This window comes from Falco punctatus, assembly GCF_963210335.1.
Source record: "Falco punctatus genome assembly, chromosome: 9".
Lineage (NCBI taxonomy): Eukaryota > Metazoa > Chordata > Aves > Falconiformes > Falconidae > Falco > Falco punctatus.
In genome coordinates, this window is record NC_137589.1 from 47,328,905 (window position 1) to 47,347,373 (window position 18,469).

Here is an 18,469-nt window from a genome sequence, read left to right on the forward strand (position 1 = left end):
CTTGAGCCTTTGCTATCTCCTAGGGAAGAACCGGTTTTCCCAGTTCCTGGAGTGAGCTTTTACCCCAGGACCTCACCATGCCAGTGCCACTGACCCAGGCTGGGATGCTGGATGACCTGGTGCCCCAGCCAGGGGAGCAGCCTCGGGGTTCCTCGAAGGCAGGCTCTGTGCCCTGCCAGACACTCAGCTCACTCCCAGAGCCAGCTCCAAGAGCTGAGCTTTTTGCTTCCATCCGTACAGCTTTAGGATTGGGATTTCCGTTTTCCATAACAAGCCAGCTGGGGGTGGCTTGTGGCCCAGTCTGCAGGTGTCAGTTGCAGAAAGGCGCTGGAAACAGACTGGAGAAGGAGGAGAGACAAGTCCCTTACCTTAAAGGGCCCTACCTGGCTGAAAGCTTGCTGCAATTCTTCCCAGGGTTCTCATAAATCATTGGGTTTGTTCCTTTCCTTCCTGGGAAGATAGGAAACAGCGTTTACTACCAGTTGTGGAAAACAACACAGCACATTTGTTTTTAGGAACAGCTTTGGCTATTCTGGAGCCTCTAGCATGCACAGATAGCGTACTGTTCCAGTGAAGACATTGCTGGAAAATATGAAGCCTTGTTATCTTTCTCCATTTTTATTTAGCCAAACAAGGTTTCCATAGCTCCTGGACAGCTCTGCTGCCGGGGAAAAAAAAACAAAAAAACAAACACCCAACCAACTCGCATTTCTTCACCTGCCAACTCCCGGCACTAATTTTGTCTTCCTGCTTCAAAGCAGTCATCGTGCCCAGAAAATGTCAGTTCAAAGCGAAGTTTTGTCCAGTAATGAGCCAGTGAAAATTGTTTAGCGTAAGATCTTCTTGTACAGCTCTCAGAACTGTGCTTAGGTGAGAGCAGAGCTGGGCTGTCAGGGTCTGCTCTGAGCTCTCCAGTTGGGTGGCTTGAAATCAAGACTGCATGTGTGTTGCGCTTCAAGGCTAGGCTCCATGCTGGTTTACCATAGGAGTAGCTTTAAGTTAATGTAGATGAAAGGAGCATCCCTGCATCTCCCGCATCTTTCTCAAGCGATAAATTCTTCTACTAGGGGAGGGGGAAAAGACGGTGTAGCTTGCCAAGGGCTGTACGAACACGATGCTTTGCTGAGCTGATGCATGTCGGGTTTTGGAGAGCCTCTTGCCCCACTGACCTCCACCCCACACTCCACTGTCTGCAGAGACTGTGTTCCAAAAATGTGTGATGTTCCCGCAACTGGGTAAGGGTGCAAAAGGGAGCTGCTCCTCTGCCGCTAGCTCTGCTCTTGCCAGCGCTCAGCCTTGTGACAGGGGCTGGAAGGGCTGCATCCTGACCTTGGATGCAGAAGGCTGTAGTAAATCACAGTCTCTAATGCATCCGAGAGCCAACTTTCCCCTGCATGGAAAATACTGTATGTAACACCAAGAGACAAATACCAAAGTCCTTAGCTGGTTCTTTAAAAAAAAAAAAAATATCTCCCATTGGCCCGGGTGAGAGTTTTGCCTGAGTAAGGACATCAAGATTATGCATGCTAATTAAATGAACGACCCATCCCTTCAGAGTCTGCTCTCTGCTGGGAATTCCCCTCTGAGTAACTTGCTCCCAGTGAGGAAAGGAGTTGCATGAAAAATTTCCCAGATGGTGAATCTGTTAGAGAAAATCACAATCTGTTTGTGGCTTTTTCAAACAAAAAAGAGCACAGGAGACACCGCGGAATAAATTTGTTGTTGCAAACCATTTGCTCAGTAATGGGGAGAATTTAGATGGGCAAAGAGCTTTTTTTCAGAGGAGTCTTATCTCCCTGCTGCTAAAAATGAGCAATGATTTCAAAAATAAATTACAGCAATGTATATTTTAAAAGCCTGATGCGGTTGCTTTAATGATGCCTGTTCATTTATTCTGACATCAAGGGTGTCTGAAGCTGCCGGGGGACAGTGGCCTCATCCATGCAAAGCTCCCAAGGAACAATTGCAGCTGTGTGTACGCCCGGCTTTGTGTACCCGCCCTGCACAAAGGAGCTGTTTCACATAGAGCCGCCGTGTCCCGGCGAGTCTCCTGCCACCATCCCAGGGCATGGGGACCCACGCAGCCCCAGGACCCCGGTCCACCCTACTGGATGAGTGCAGGGCTGACCCTAACACTGTCTGTGAGTTGGGGCCAAAGCCAACCCCAGTCGGGGAGGAGGCTTGGGGGTGCAATGGAGCAGCCTTTGGCTGGCGAAAGGCATCTGGGCTGGGGCAGGCGTTGGCAGAGCCCGGCAGCGATCCCAGGCAGGTCCCTGGGATGGACGGGGCCGCCTCTTGCAGGCTCAGCAGAAGGGAACACACGTGCCTGCCAGCCCCTTGGCAATCGCTGTGCGGAGTGGGAGTGCGGTGAGGTGCCAGGCTGTGCCCGGGGGGCTGTGGGCTGCTGCTCCTTCCTGCCAGCCTCGCTGGAAGGGGACGTTGCCTGGGGAGGGGACCAGTGGGTGGCTGGCATTGGGGACCACTTGGATCCCTGCTTCACCTGTCAGAGCCCGAGACACCACTTCACTGCTTGCAGCCTGGCTTTGCTGCATTACTGATGTTGCCTGGACACATTGCACATAGAATCTGAATTTCATAAAAAGCCCTAAGCCAAGAAAAAATCTTCCAAGTTTCTTTTTCTTTTTAATTTAAACTTCAAATACACGCTGCTTAATAGTTTCTTGGAAACACAGTTGCTTTGCAGTTACGTGCAATGTAGGCACTGTTACTTCCTTCTTTTCCATGTGACGCTGACTGCAAACGGTCTGGTGGCAAACATGAAACCTGCCGTTGTGCAATGCAGCGGGGCTGGGGCCGAGGCAGGCGAGTGAGGAGCAGCACGCGCAGCTAAAACGGGCTGAACTCGAAACATAAAGTTTTCTTAGCCAAACTGATGGTGAATTCTTGCGTACATTGATGTGATCAGCCCGTATCTTTTTAATAACTTCATCCTTATTGCTAAGAATTACATAAACGTGTGCTTCGGTTTTGCAGGGTTTGGTTTAGGAGAGATTTATGTGCCTTCAGGATTTGTACAACTTGCTGAGCTTCAAAGGACTGAGGGTCCATCATGAGGCACAACGGGGACTTGCACGCAGTTCTCCTGTCCTCCAGCCTTTCCTAATGAACCAAGCTGGTAGTGCTGATTTGCCAACAGATTTCCTATTTACTGTTCACCAGAGCATCAGTTGTGACAAATAAACAGAAGAAGGCAGCATTTCACTGAAAGCATTTTATGTACTGATTAAGACGCTATACGAAGAGAGCTCCTCTGGGTACACGGCAAGGCTTGATTGCAAAGTAGCTATTGCAGTGCTTAGAGGGGCGGCTCTTAGGGCTTTGCAGCGCTAGCCAGGTCAAAAAAACCACATAAATACATATATTTCTGCAATCTGGCTGTTGAAAGCCAGGGGAGTGCATTCCTCTTTATGATAGCAGGGGGGTGGTTTCCACAGAGATTGTTTGTTTAAATTATGCCTATATTCACACACTGCGAATGCCTTCAGAACGGGATGAATGCGGTGCCTGGTTTGGAGAAACACAGGATAATTTTTATGATCAGTAACGACATGATAGCAATGAGCTACAATACAGGCAAGCAAATTTCACGCTTCGAGGACTGTAACTGCTTGCCAGGGAGGGCAGGAGGGGACTGATGCTGCTTTTTCCATTCTTGGGGAATGGTGGGCATGCATGAAAGGGCTATAGGATTTTTTGTCTCTTCCTTTAAAACATCAAGCACCAACAAAGAACAGAAGCAAGAACCAAGACCTGAAACCTGGTTATAGCTCGGGAGAAACGTCTAGTTCTGCTGGAGTCAATGGCAAATTCTCAGTGCTTTCAACGAGGTCAGGATTTCACCTTGTGTTCTTCTCAAACAAAACTGCCTGTTCTTGGGGAAATAAATAAAACATTTGAAAGCGATGCCCATAAGGTCAAGTTGCAATGTGCATACGTACAGAAGATGTACATTGCTTTGTGTCAGCGTGTAGCACAAGAAATATGAGGCCAAATCCTGAAGTCCCTCATTTCAGGTCACTGCTGTGGGTTTTTTCTGAGGCTGACTTTGCTGCCGCTGCTGTAGCTCTGGCGTTGCTGCCTTGCTTCCCGGCTTGCACAGAAACACCCTGCTGCCTTTGGGATCAGCGCGTGGATGGGACCATCAGGAGGAAGATGGTTTTGCTTTTCCTATGTGAATGGCAAGCACAAGGGGTTGCATTGAGCTGGGAGTGCAAGCTGCACCTCTTTGAGGGGGAGTGTCCAGAATCCCCCAGCATAAGTGTGCGGGGCCAAGCCCTGTGGCTCAGCCCTTTTGAAGGAGCCACCCCAGTGCTGCCGGTGGGCAAATGCACTCATCACCCTCAGCTTGTGCTTCACGGCAGTGGACACGGTGCAGTGAAACCACCAAGGACAGAGGTGGGCCGTGGCCAGGTTTGTTTGCAGCCTGCCTGTGACCTTGAACATCATTTACATCCTTCCAGCGCATGATTTGGGGGAGAAAGCAAGGGGCGGGGGCGGGGGCACAGCATTGAAACGTTTGTTCAGCAATTGCTGCAAAAAAAAAAAAAAAAAAAAAAGAAAACTTGCTTCAATCTGCAAAGATGCCAACTGAATTTTGTTTTGTTTTGGTATTTTGGAGGCAAGCCAAAAGCAGGATGTTGTGAAGTCTTCAGCAGCTACTGCCTGCTTGTTCCATACCAAGCATAACTTTGTATATATTTTTATCGTCAAACTCGGTCCCACGCATCTTGATGCGCAAACAAGAGCCCTGGCTGCAGGGCTGCTCTTCCAGGGCACTGGAGGGATCAGAGCCCTTTTCCTTGGCTGGTATCTTAAGCGAGAGTTTCAGGAGCTGGCCTGCAAAGGTAGCTTTTTTTTTCCCTGCCAGCTGCTAAGAGGAATAGCAAGGGGTTGTTTTCATTGGAGAGGGAAAGGAAAACAAGTTCTGCACCCGTTGGCGTCCCTGCTCCCCCGTCTCAGTCCAGGGGACATTTCAGCATGGTCCTGCCTGCAATTCTGCAAAGGTCGCAGTGGATTTAGGGTATTACTTTTTACACTTCACGCGGGGAAGAGGCACGTTTCTGCTTTGTCAGCAGAAGGGCCCTTCTCTCCCTCGCACAATAGAAAGCCACCGGGTATAAATAGCCTTTCAAGCCTGTCACCTCGGTGACTTTAATGGCGATGCCCTGATTTAAGCCCTGCTTCCAGAAGATGCTTCAGGTGTGTGCTCTCCCCACGGGACCGAGCACGCATTGAAATTAAACGCCTGTTTAAGAGTCTGTAAGCAGCGACACGCTAAGCCCATGGTTTAGTGCTTTCCAGGGCTGAGACCGGCGCGGGGAGGGGAGAACCGAGGCCGTTGTTGCTGTTGAAGCACTACAACTGTTGCCTTCACAAAGGATCAGTGCTCAGAACAGGGAGACATCTTAAGAGTGTCTGACAAATATATGTACATTCGGGGACCGCGAGCCTTGAATTCATAATACGGTGAAAGGTATTGAACATGACAGAGCTCCGCAGAGGATAAAGCCGGTGCTATACCTGCCTGCCTCAGCAGGACGGGCTCGAACAAGCCCCTGGCATCTCCGGGGGGGGGATGGCAGCTGCTAGCAGGGGGCAGGATGGGTGCTCAGCACCCAGTGGGCACAGGGGGGATGGGTGCTCTCTCCTGTCCCCCTTGGTCATCTCCTGCCTCTTCATGGAGAGCTTCACAGCTCACTTTCATCAGTGTTTTCCAGTGCTGACCGCATCGCAGCCCCAGTATCACCTGGGGTCAGTAACCGTTATTAATTTAATAATAATAATTAAATGCTTTATCTCCAAACATTTAACGTGTAGGCTGGGCTGGGTGCAGAAGCCCAACCCAAGGAGACCTGTGTCATGAAAAGCTGGCCAGAAGCACCGTGATGGGGTGGCCCAGTCCCACCTCTTCCCTCACCCCTTTGCCCTGCCTGCATCCCATTGCCCCTTTGTTCCTAAGAAAAGCATCCGAGGTGACTATGGATGCCTTTTTAAATGCTCATCGTCACATTATCCATCAGATACATATTTACAATCATTCATTAAATTAGGATGTACGTTTCATTCTTCTTTCTTAGAATATTAATGCCTACTCCTGGCTGAAATGCCATATGAATATTCATTAAAAAATCAATCAATTCCTGTGCCAGGAATGATGTCATTTGAGCAATAACTGAAGCAGTAATCGAGCATGCTATGAAAAAACGATGAATGCCATCAGATCTAATGTTTATTGAACTCCATGTGGGTAAATCACAGTAGGTTTTTTTCCATGCTGTTGTGTGCATTAACTGGTGCTCCAGTTCCTCCTGCCTGGTGCCAGTGAGCCCAGCCCAGCCCGGCCAGGAGCGGGAAGCACCTCAGAGCAGGTACGAGACATCCCACGGCAATGGATGAGTCTGGGGTCCGGGCGGGCCGTCACATTGCTGCAGAGCTCCTAATGAAGAGCGGATTAGAGATTTGTCTTATCACAATGGGAAACAAAAGCTCTCAAAACTGTTGTGGGAAAACTGGAAAATTAATAGGCTGAAGTCTTCTTTCCAATAGATCTTGGGCTGGTGAAGCTCTTTCTCATCACTTAGAGCATTGTCCTGAGGGAGTTGAAGGGATGGCTTTTCTTGGGTTGTCCTCTGTTTCTAACAGTGGAGCTACCTGGGCAAATACAGAATAAAGATTAATGATGCACTTTTGGAGGGATCATTCTATTTCCTCAAATCAAGACTTTCTCACCGATAGCAAAGGAGCCACGCCAGTGCACAGGCTCTGAGTGTGGCTCCTGTGATAAGATCACGCTCTGGTGGTGTGGGAAACATTAAGAGTTTTGGCTTGACTTCAGCAGCAAGAGTCTCTCTGGAAATCTTTTGTGTGCGATGCACCAACCTTCTAAGAGAGGTCACTGTCAGGATCTGCTTTTTGCCATAGCTGCCATTTTAAAATCCTCCATCAGGTCTGCAGAAAAAATTCCATGGAGCATTTGTCCTGGGAGGAAGTTGGTTTAATTGTAACTAAATGTATTTTCAAAGATTATTAGATGAGATTTTCACCCAAAGAAATCTACATTTTCCCTTTGTATTTCACTGAGGTAGGAGAAGGAGGCATCGAAGTGCAACAAATTTTTCTTCTTTTATTTTTCCTCCTCCTGATTTCTGCCAAAAGAGATACTAAAATAGCCTGAGTTTAAAAAATGAGCAAAACCTTGCTTGGCACTGACAGCCCACCATCAGTTCTGTTCTGCCGGGAGCAGCATGCGCTCCTGGCTGCATCCACAGTGCTTCAGGGGCTGCTGCATGTGCTCAGCTTATTCCTTGCAGGAGTTCAGCCCTGGGAGTGACCAGAGCACTAAAAGGCTCCTCCAGAGCACCAAGGAGAATTAAAATGTATTTTCTGATGGGACTCGGGCGTGCTGGAGTCATTCTCGCTAGGTGATGGGATGCCACATTTCCAAAGAGCAGAAAATCTAGACACAATTGTCTCCTCAAAATCTCTCTGTGTTATGCTGGATGCTCCTGATTTGGCAGTGCAGAGGTCAGGTACAGCACGGCTGCCCAGGAGGAACGCCTGGGAGGAATGCCAGTGTGTCCACCGTGCCACCAGCAGCTCTGGAGTGCAGTGGTGGGCTCGGCGAGCTGCCATCGGATGAGCCCAGCAGGCAAATAGCTGGCTCCTCTTGTTTTCCTGAGTATTTGGGGGGGGGGGTGGTGGTGCCACGTTTGATTGTAATTTACACCCAGCCAGCCCCTGCAGAGCATCCTCTACCTATATTGTTATGTGTGAAAGGCACCTCGTGGTGCAGGGCATCTTTCCCACTCGTCATTTCCCTGCCCTGTGTGTCTTGCAGCTGAAAGGCAGATGTTTGATCCTATAATTTGCTGGGCACTTCCCAGTTCCCATCCTCTCCTCTCCTGGGAGAGGCTGGGCTGAGCGGGCAGAGGAAGTGACAAAGGAGCTGACAGTTGGGCGCTCTTCTCTCAGGACATTCTCACAGCATGTTGGAGCTAAATTTTTAGGAAATTTCACAGTCATAAGACATTCAGATTCTTACTCTGAGTTATCACTTGATCGTTCAGAAGATCACCTTGATCACTCAGAATAAAAATCCAGACTATCCCATGTCCAGCAGCACTGTTTCAGGAGAGAACCCAGAGCTGCGGGGAGGCAGGGCTGCTCCAGCCCCTCTTCCCACTCCATCCTCACTGGCCCTCACTGGAGAAGACTGGTTTAGCTGTCCACATGCTAACATTAATAGGCAAAATTTTCAGTGGGTGTCAGTGTGGCTGTTAGCCTATTTCCAGTGGTGAAGAGCCGCTTCCCAGTGGTACCTGCCGGTGACACCAGTCCCAGGGCTCCCGGCATAGCAGGAGCGGGGCTTGCCGCCCTGGGAGCCAGAGATGCCCACCTCCACCTCCAGCACCAATGCATGGATCCTGGCTCTGACCGCAGAAACTTGCTGCATCAGCCCCGTCACAGATGCTTCAAACCAAGATACTCTGCTACGGAAAGGAAGGGGAAACCCAGAGCGATTATGCCAGTCTCATTTACGCACCTAGCTTAGAAAAATTAAATGCCTGACTTGGTCTCAAGCAGTTTCACACTCTTATTGAGGGTGTCATCATCTCCTGCAGAGCAGAAATGCAGCCACCTCGTCCCCTTTCCACCTGGCGAGAGTTATTTGCCCCTCCAAGGGTGACCGAGCTCCTTGATGTAAGGCATCTTGCTTGTGTTTCTGTGCATCTAAATCCCAACATGGTGTGGGCTGTAAGAGCATCTCTAGGGAGAGGCTGAACACATTTATCTGCTTAGCTGTCAACTGAGTGGTCAACTTTAAATTAATTCAAATGATTATCCAAGAAGGGCTTTGAAAAAGCGATGGTTGTATCAAAGAAATGAGCCATACTATGTGAGAAGCCTGAGATAGTCTACAGGGAGTTTTGGTTTGAGATACGTCCCAGTCAGTCCTGCGCTGGCAGAGTGTGTACTCACACAGCCAAGCGAAAGGTGATGCATCCGGGGAGCAGAAACCATGGGCACACCAGAAAGGGAAAGCAGTCAGCCAGAGAAGGGCTTGTACAGTCCCGTGAACTGTGCCAGTTCAAGTTCAATACAATTTCTGAGCAGTAAAGGCAATTAAATATCAAGATCATTTACAAAAAGAGGTTCTATCCTCCAACACGTTGAGTCTTGCAGATGAATGTAGATATTTTTCTGAAAAAAATATTTTAATGCTGCTCCTGGGAAAACATTCTGCAGCCTGTGTCCGGGGAGGTGAGGAACCTTCCTGCAGCAGAACCTGGCGACTTCAGCTACGCCAGGGCATTTAGTACCTGCCCATGGATTAACCCAGCCAGAGCAAAAATGCCTCCTGGGACTGGGTTTTCCCTTCTGCTTGCACACTCACCACACCTTTCCATGATAAATAGCTATTCAAACAGGCCAACGCTGTGTTATTTTTGTTGCTGTCCCACTCTCACCTCGTGGGACCCAGCTGGAAACAAGCGGTGCCATCCCTTCTGGAGCAATTCTCATGGCAGGATCTGAAGGACTTCTCTGTTTACAAACGAGTAAAGCCATTTTACACGCAACCTTGTCCCAGTTTAGTTAGGACAACACGACCACCTTGGAGACACTCTCATTTCTGTTTGTTTTAACATATTCCTAATCATTTTAACGTAAACCGAATAAGCCTGGTTGTAGTCGAAGTAGCACCGTTTGCACCGTGACAACTGTGTGGCATAGGGTGATGCCCGAGCCTTGCGTAAAGAATGTAAAGATCTCAGAACTTTATTTATTTATACAAAATAACAACGCTAACATCCCATTCCATCACATGGGCTCTCTCGGAGCAATGTCATATCCCATGAGCGGCTTCGTCGTGTTGCTGGGGATGCTGATGTGGGAAAGCCCTGCCCAGAGGAGTGAGGCGGCAGAGGCTGTAGCGGTGTTTCCCATTTTCTGGTTGGCATGACGTGAGCTGGAGCCGACAGAGGGTTGGGATAACTGGGGCTGTCACCCCGCGCTCAAAGCTGGAAAGGAGAATAGCTGGCAGAGAAAAAATAACTGGGCTGAACAGGCACCAAGGACAACAAGTGAAAGGCTTCCTTGGCCAAAAAATTGTCTTCCTGGGTCCTGCAGCTTTGGCTGAGCAAAGATTTCAGGGACTGGTCCCAACATGCAGTGTTGGCACCCCGTCCCTCCTCCAGTATGATGGGTGACCGGAGGGCGCAGCGAACACGCCACTTGTCATCCCATCGCGTCCCATCACGCCTGGCAATTGCAATTGCTAATGTTACAAGTGGGCTGCGATGGCAGTTATCTGCCAGGGTCATGGTCTGGTTCAGAGAGCTCAGACACCGTCAAAATGCCAATTCTGAGCCCTGGGCCTCCCAGGAGATCTCTGCGGGGCTGACATGAAAACATTGCTGGGCTGGAATGAGACCCTCCGTGACCCAGGAGAGATTTACTGCAGCAGGGTTAAAGCTTTCCCAGTGAAATACATGCCGGCAAGGCTCCCTAATGGGAGCAGAGTGTAATTCTGGAGTGGGAAGTGAAATGAAGACACCACAAAGCGGTCAAGGAGCAGAGGGAGCAAGAGACTAACGAGGCAGAGCCAGCAGATAAATTCCCGGGATGGTCACAGGTTGTCATTTAACCTCTTTATCTCCATTTTCCAAAGGGAAAGGCAGGTGGAATATCTGCCTTCAGACCCGTTTTGAGCTTCATGGCTGAGAGGTGTGTTTCTAGGCAGTTCCTGCTCTGTATGGCCAGAACCCGTGTATCCTCCCACACCACTGGGCTCTGCTATGCTGATTGCAGCAAATCCCCCAAGGAACCAACCCTTTCCTCACTTACGGTGTTTTAATTGTCTACAAGGACATTAAAGATTGTCTCTATTCTTGCAGGCTGGAGCACAACAAGCAAAACTCATCATCTGGTGAAGTCCACTTGGTGGGTACAATGAGGAGAGGAAAAGGCAAATCCCTTTGCCATAAGTATGTAAATGAGGGTTTGTGATACCTTTTTTTTTTTTTTTTTTTTTTTGGTCATTTGCTGCTATTCATGATGGTATGTTAATCCCAATAAACTTTATACGGCTGTAATATAGCTGCTGTGTCGTCTCCTCTCTCCTATGAATACCAATTACACTGAAGTGTTAGCTAAATGTACCATCAAAGTAAAGGTTTCTGGTAGCGAGTAATTTTACCAGCTTGCCTTGTAGTTCACAGCACAGCACAAATAGTAGTTGCATGTGTTAGGCTGGGTAGATAATACTGCTTCTACCTACAAAGGAAACTTTTGTCCCAGTTACAAAAATTCATCTTAATATGACAGCTGATCTGCTTTGCAAAGTCCTCTGAAGGATTGCTGCCGAAAAATGAGGCTTTCAAGGCAGACTTTAATTTTTGCATTTTTTCCAGCATCCTCTTCCAGCCCGGAGCTGGGACGTGGTGATTCCCGCAGCTGCAGAGTGCCGGGGAGCAGGCCAGCCTGGCTGGTGGCAACCTCGGCCCTAGCACCGGCCACCCCGGCAGCGGCACCTCTGGAGGTAGGAAGATGAGGAAGACCTTGCAGGTCTTGTTCATGACTTAGTTTGCTGGAAAGTCGCGTCTGCACCAAATAAATTTGTCCTCTGGTTTCTGCAGAGCTTGGTGCAGCAGTGCTTTGCCGTGGGCTCCCTGACAGCTGGGACGCTGGTACCCAGCCAGGCCGGCTCCCTTGCACAGGCGTTCAGAAATACGACTGGAAAGCAAGATGCAAAGCGTATTTGAACCATCTTCAGCGTCCTCAAAACCCAGAATTTGCAGAAGGAACAAAACCTCTAACGCTTTGCAGGCAACAGCTAACGTATAACCGAAAAGCTGCAGCCAGGAAGGGTTAAACGGACGTGGGATACTGCGGGATTGTTTCTTCTGCCTGGGTAAACTACTGTTCTGCTGGAAAAAAAAAAAAAAGAAAAAGTTAGCTTTTCTCCTGCAAGAATGTAAATGTTGGGTATTTTATCAAGTGATTTCTTCAGCCCTCAAGCCATTCTTCAATTTGAAATGCTAGTTTAAAAAAAATGCAGGGAAGAGAGAGAAAGAAAGAAAATATTTTCATCAGCCTAAGAACACTTTGCAGACATTATGGAAAATGTTGCCTATTTTGTTTCCTCTAGTCAGTGAACCAATCTTTTGCATTAAAATCAGCATAGTAGTAAATAAACATGTTTTCTCTAGCCCTGGAGCCATTCTGAGACATCAAATGGTACTTAAGAAATGTTTCTTTCTCCATCACAGAACATTTTTACAATGTCCATGGCTGAAGGGAGGGAAGAGGCTCTCCCAGCTGAAGCATTAGCCGCCTTTCTGCTCTCCGTGAGTGGGGGGAGGCCCTGGGCAGAGCTCGGATTTTCTGTCCCACTGAAGCACTTGGGAAGAACAGGAGTTTCCCAACTGTGCAGCATCTCCCAGCTGCCTGTGGATGCAGCTGAATTTCCCCTGGAGCTTGGAGAGGTGCCGGTGGCTTCCCAAATCCACTCCACCGACTCCCGTCCCTGCACCGAGCCCGAGCTCTGCTGGAAAACCTGGGCAGCCAGTGGAGCGTCACTGGGGTCATGTCCCCGCATCCTCTGCGAGATGGGGATGCTCCAGTGTGGGCTGTGGTCCCTCAAGGAGGGACAAGGGGAGAGCGCTGGCCATCCCCATGGGGATGCTCGCCCTGAGGAGCAGCGCTGCAGCCCTACGAGCTGGATGCAGTGGTCCAGCCGGGGACACACGGGGCATCCCCAATGAGAGGGGGAACTCCTGCAGGAAATATTCCACGTTTTTGTGCCGGAAGGGAGCTCAGCGGCTCCACTCTGCCCAGAAAGTGGCCAAACGGGCCCCCAGTGCCCCACTCCTGGGCGGGTGTCCACGTGGGTGCTGAGGCGTTTGTAGCATCGTGTTGAGATGCTTCAATGATAAACGAGGGAGGGGAGCTGGGAACGGCGCGTGTTGCGGGCAGTGTGATCCCGTTCCCTCAGAATTTTGGGACATATTTCTCATGCATCATTTCTAAAAAAAAAAAAACCAAAACAGCCGATTTTATCTTGCGCAGCAAAGAAAATGTGTTTGTCCTGACCTGACACTGTTTTTTAAAGTGTCAAGTGCTAATGAAATTCCTCAGCCTTGAGCAGATCTAGGCATCCAATGTTGATTTTTAAAATATGGGGATATTTTGCTGCAGATTTTAAGGCAGCCTCGAAATGATAAATGTTTGGGAGTGTGAGAGAAACTTCCAGATTCAAAGAAGTTCTGACACAATCTTGCATGCAAAACAGACAGAAAGAGGCTCATGCTTTAAAGAGGTTTTTTGTTATTCCTTTGAAATTTATTTAGAAGACGTAGGGCTAACACTGCGCATTTTAATCATGCAAATAGGTTTGCTGATTTTAATATTTTGGGCTTAAAGAAGCAACAAAGCGAAATGACTTTTTCTTTTTTAGCTGGAAGATGAAATTTGGAATGGAAATTTGCCTGCAAGTCTCGAGCAGTTCCACCTCAGATAACTCCGCTTTTGTCTGTGACACTGAAAAAAGGCTTTTGCCTGCAGGAGGAAGGTAGGGAAGGCGGGAGTGGAGCTGGAGCAGCCCAGGAAGCTTGGGCTCCGCACTTTTGCTGGATTTGCTGGGTTCATCTTCCTCTGCCACTAAAATCTGGGCTGTGAGACCCCCGCAAACCAATCCCCTGCAGGCCCGGCTTTGCTGGGGGTGGGAGCTCTGTGCCCCCGTGGGCTTCCCCTTGAGCTCGCCATGGGCCGTGGGTGCGCAGCATTGCTGCTGGCCTGTCTCCTTGTCCACTTGGAGGGGTTACACCTCCCGAACAGCACCCATCACCCTGGCCCCTCGCCCACCCCCTCCCTGAGCACGGCAGCTCCTGCACGTGGTGGCTGCAAGGAGCATCCCTTGGGATGCAGAATCCCTTGGGATGCAGCCAGTGGGATGCAGGGATGCCCTGGCCCCACAGAGCTGATCCCTCACCCACATGCAGGGCTCAACACGTGCACCGATGTTTCTAAAATCAGGGTGGAAATGAGCAAAGGGGGGCAGGGCTGGCGGCCGCGATGGCACAGGCGGTGGGAAACGGCAACGGGACGGGTGCGGGTGGCCAGAGCTCATTAATTAGGGGAATAAATGAGATAACGGGCTGAGAAATCACTGGGTTGGCTTCAAGGAAGAGCTGCAGGAGCGGGAGGTGGCTCAGCGGGGTGGCCTGGGGACACGGCTGGGGACACAGCCAGGGACACACCGGCATCTCCCAGCGGATCCCACAGGATTCCCTTTGCACAGGGCAGCAGCCCCAGGAGGGACCCCCCGCCAGGTCCCACGGGGTGGGGGGTGGGGGTGGGGGTGGGGGGAATGGGACAGGAGGAGGGAGCAGCACCCCCGGGGGGGGTGCAGCCCAGGGGGGTCAGCAGCCCCCACAGCCCCCTGGGGGTCGTCCTATAGGAATGGGGTGTCCTATGGGAAATGAAATAAAAAAAAATGAAAAAAAGTGAAATAAAGAATAAAATAAGCAGGCACTTGGCAGCTGGCCTAGGTGGTCATTGTAGGGCCCTTCCAAGTGGGCTGTGCTGCTTAAAAATAATGAAATAAAAATTTGAATGGAGGAAATGTAAGAAAGAAATAAGAAATGAATAAAAAAAAAGAAATGATGCAATGAAAAAATTAAACCAATAAAATAAAGTAGTAAAGGTAAAAAAAAAAAAGATAAAATGAAAAATGATACAATGAAATAAAAATAAAAGATTAGAAAGTAAAAAAATAAATAAAAATAGGAATGAAAAGATGAAATAATCAAATGAGATAAAACATAAACCAATAAAACAACAATGAAATAAAATTAAGTTAAATAAAATAGAATAGAATAAAAAAAATAAAATAGAATTAAAAAATCAAATAACATGAAATAGAATAGGACAGAGCGAAATAAATACAATAGGATAGAATAAAATAAAATGAACTAAAATAGAACAGGATAGAATAGAATAGAATAGAATAAAAGAATAGAATAAAATAAAATGAACTAGACTGGAATAGGATAGAATAGAATAGAATAAAATAAAATTAAATAGAACATAATAGAATAGAACAGAGTAGAATAAAATAGTAGAATATAATAAAATGAACTAGACTAGAATAGGATAGAATAGAATAGAATAATAGAATAGAATAGAATAGAATAGAATAGAATAAAATAAAATGAACTAGGCTAGAATAGGATAGAATAGAATAGAATAATAGAATAGAATAGAATAGAATAGAATAGAATAAAATAAAATGAACTAGGCTAGAATAGGATAGAATAGAATAGAATAATATAATAGAATAGAGTGAAATAATATAATAGAATGAAATAAAATGAACCGGAATAGAATAGGATAGAATAGAATGGAATAAAATTAAATGAACTAGACTAGAATAGATTAAAATCATAAACCAAAATAGAATAGAATAAACCAGAACAAAATAAAATAATAGAATAAAATAAATTAAAATAGAATAAAACAGATTAAAATAGATTAAAATAAGGTGGAATGAAGGAGCGAAGCGCGCCCTGCCATGCCGTGCCCGGCCCCGCCGCCGGCCCGGGGGTGCCCGCTCGGGTCCCGCCCCCCGCGGTCCCTCCCCGCGCCGGGCCGGGGGCGGCGGGCGGTGGCGGGAGGTGGGGCCGGTGCCCGCCCCGCGCCGCTCCCCCCGCCCCCCCCGGCGCTCCCCCCCCGCGGCGGGGCGGCCCGGCCGGCGGGGCCGGCACTGCGCGGCGGCGGCGGCTGCCGGCGCTGCTGGGCGAGGTCAGGGAGAGTCCATGTGAGAGCGGCCGGAACCACTTCCTGCTGCCGCCGGGACCGCGCCGCCCGCCTAGGCCTGGGCAGGCTCCGGCGGCGCCTCGCAGGTGAGCGCCGCGGCCGGGCCGGGGCGGCGGGGGGCCCCCGGGCACCGCCACCCCCGTCGCGCTTTAATCCCCCCCCCCGAACCCGGGGGGAGCGCTGCAACACACCCACGCGCCTGCCCCCCCCTTATTCCCCCCCCCGCCCCCCCCCCCGTTATTATTCTTTTTTTTGGGGGGGGGGGCACATAGCGCGTCTACCCGCGGGCACCCCCCGCATCCTCCTTGCAGGCACCCCCCTGCATCCCCCCTGCGCTCACCCCCTGGGGCGCTCGGGCACTCCCGGGGGGGGCTCAGCCCGGCCCAGCCCAGGGGGGTGCAGGATTTTGGGGGGTGGGGGACCCCACCTGGGGAGCTGGTTTGGGGTGAACTGGGTTAGTTCCTGCGGTGTTTTCAAGTCTTGCACGAAGGTGGAAAATGGGGTTTTAGGGATACCCTGGAAGGGGCTGCGGGGCCGGCTGGGGCGGGGGGGGGCGTTTAATGGCAAAAGGCAGGAGCAGGCTTGGACTTTCCCAGGGAGGAAAACGCTGGGAAAAGGGAGATATTAAAAAAAGCAAAGCACCCAGAACCCAGCCGAACGCCTAAATCCGGCACTTGGGAGTGATGCTGGCTGCTGTCGGGGTGCCCGGTGCCCCCCTGGCAGCTGGGGGCTCCCGGTGGCATGGCTGGGGGGGGCTCCCTGTGGGACGGGTGCTGTGCCTCCCAGCCGGCGAGGGGCAGGGTCCTCACCTGCTTTGATAGGAAAAATTGGGGATTTATGGAGCGAGCGCTGGCGCCTTGCCCTGCCTGCTGCAGGCTGCGGGCTGCTCTCCTTAAAGTGCGGCTGCTGCGCTCAAGGACTTCTCCAAACATCTTCCCGGCTGTTGGAAAATAACCCGACGGCATCCATCGCCTGCTCCGCCAGCTCGCTCGTACCCACCGAGGCAAAGCACAGGATCCCTTCCAGTCAAGTCTCCATTACCCGCTGGCTCGTTAATTTGAATATTCCCTATTTTTTCCCCCCCTCCTTTCAGGAGGCATTTGCGAGCTTGCGGGCAGCTTGATGGGCTCGGTGCCTGCCAAGTGCTTGCCTCGCGCCCTGCGTAATTGAGGGGCTGGCGGGCGGGTTTAGCATCTCCCGCTGAAATATTAAACAGGAGGAGAAGTTGGAATCGGTAAACAAACGGGAATGATTGCTGCCTTCGTGGTGGCTTCTCGGTGGTGGCTGCTGGGGTGGCCCTGGCAGCGGCAGCGCAAACCCGGTGGGGTCCCCAGGGCCCACCGGGGGTGAACGGGAGAGCCAGTCCCGCCTAAAAGTGCGACGTTCAAGCACAATTACCTGCCTTACAACATGCTATTAAATAAACCCCTTCAACTAAAAATCATAAAGCCTTTCCTCATTAGCTGAATTGATGTTGTTTACCCAGCCTAGGACAATAAGCCTGTGACCTCCAGGTGTGGGTAATGGAGGTAATAATGGTTTGATCTGAAGTAAGAGGCAAATATAAAATAATTAGGGTTTTCTCCTCCTCCTCCTGAGGATAAATGGCCTTCCGTGGCTGCAACTGTTGTGGTTTTGGGGCTTTTCCTCCTGTAGAGGCCTTATAAATACAGCTTCATGGGGGACGAGTTGTAGTATTTGGATGCCGAAGGGTGGGGATGGATTTCTAGAACTTAAAATTTGTCAAAGAAAACTTCCAGGGATTGCTGGGCAAGACGAGGACTTGGCTGAAAGTCAGGCGTCGGTGAGCGCGTACGCCGGAGCCCTGCGCATCCTTGGAAGGAGCCTGCGGGGGCGAGACACGCGGTTCCTGCGCTGCCCTGGCAGCGTGCTGCCCTGGAACACCTCAGGGTCCCGTGCTCGGACCCCCTTACCCAGGGGCTCGGCCGTTGGGCTGGACCACCCTTCCTCTGCTGGCCGGGAACCGGCCCCTGGGGAGATTTTCCCTTCCTGCCCCTCATGCCTGTGCTCAGGATGCTCAGGGTGCTCGGTGCTGGCACTGGGGGGGTTGGCTGTTGAGGGCTCCCCAGGCTTTTCCCAGAGCCCTCCTCTGTTCCTAGGAGATGGACACCTTTAGGTAAGGACACGTGTGTGTCGATGCTGGATGGTTTTGGAAGTGATGTTCTCGCGGCACCTTTTGCAATAGCAAAGGCTTTTTGCTCCCCGCCTGTAACTCTGTGCCTCCCTGAGGGAGCCCCCTTGGGTTTGGGGCAGGGGGGGCAGATTTTGGTCCCCGTCACAGATTTCAATCCCTCACAGCAGGTGCTAGCGACAGGTCAGCATCCCCATGGGCATCTCCTGCGGGGCAGTTGTGCTGCGGGTCCGGGGGCCATAGAGCATGGTTATCACTGGTGAGGCCCCGGAAAAGAGAAATCCTTTCTCCTTGAACTTGAAGGAGCCTACCTGTAAAGTTTGGGTAAGTCCCTTTCTGGATTAGGTTTTGTTTCAAATCCACGTGGAGGTGTCAGGTGTGAGGCTGTGTTGCTGGTTGGCACTTGGGGAAGAAGCGCCAAGAAAGCTGCCAGAGCCTGTTGGACTCTGGGGTGGCTTCAGGGAAACCTCCGGACTGGCG

The 18,469-nt window shown here is 50.3% G+C and overlaps 1 protein-coding gene across 4 annotated transcripts in view; it reads left to right on the forward strand.

The window, feature by feature from the left end:
* Positions 1-18,469, forward strand: part of NACC2 (NACC family member 2) — a 92,268-nt gene that overhangs the window by 10,212 nt on the left and 63,587 nt on the right. Inside the window, exons 2-4 of one of the 4 annotated variants that reach the window (XM_080402208.1) lie at positions 10,917-11,006; positions 11,433-11,932; positions 13,478-13,591. The gene's annotated coding sequence lies outside the window, so the exon portion shown is untranslated. Of the gene's footprint in view, positions 1-10,916; positions 11,933-13,477; positions 13,592-13,613; positions 15,924-18,469 lie in introns of those variants that run through there. The other 3 variants (XM_080402209.1, XM_080402206.1, XM_080402207.1) reach the window with 3 other exon arrangements.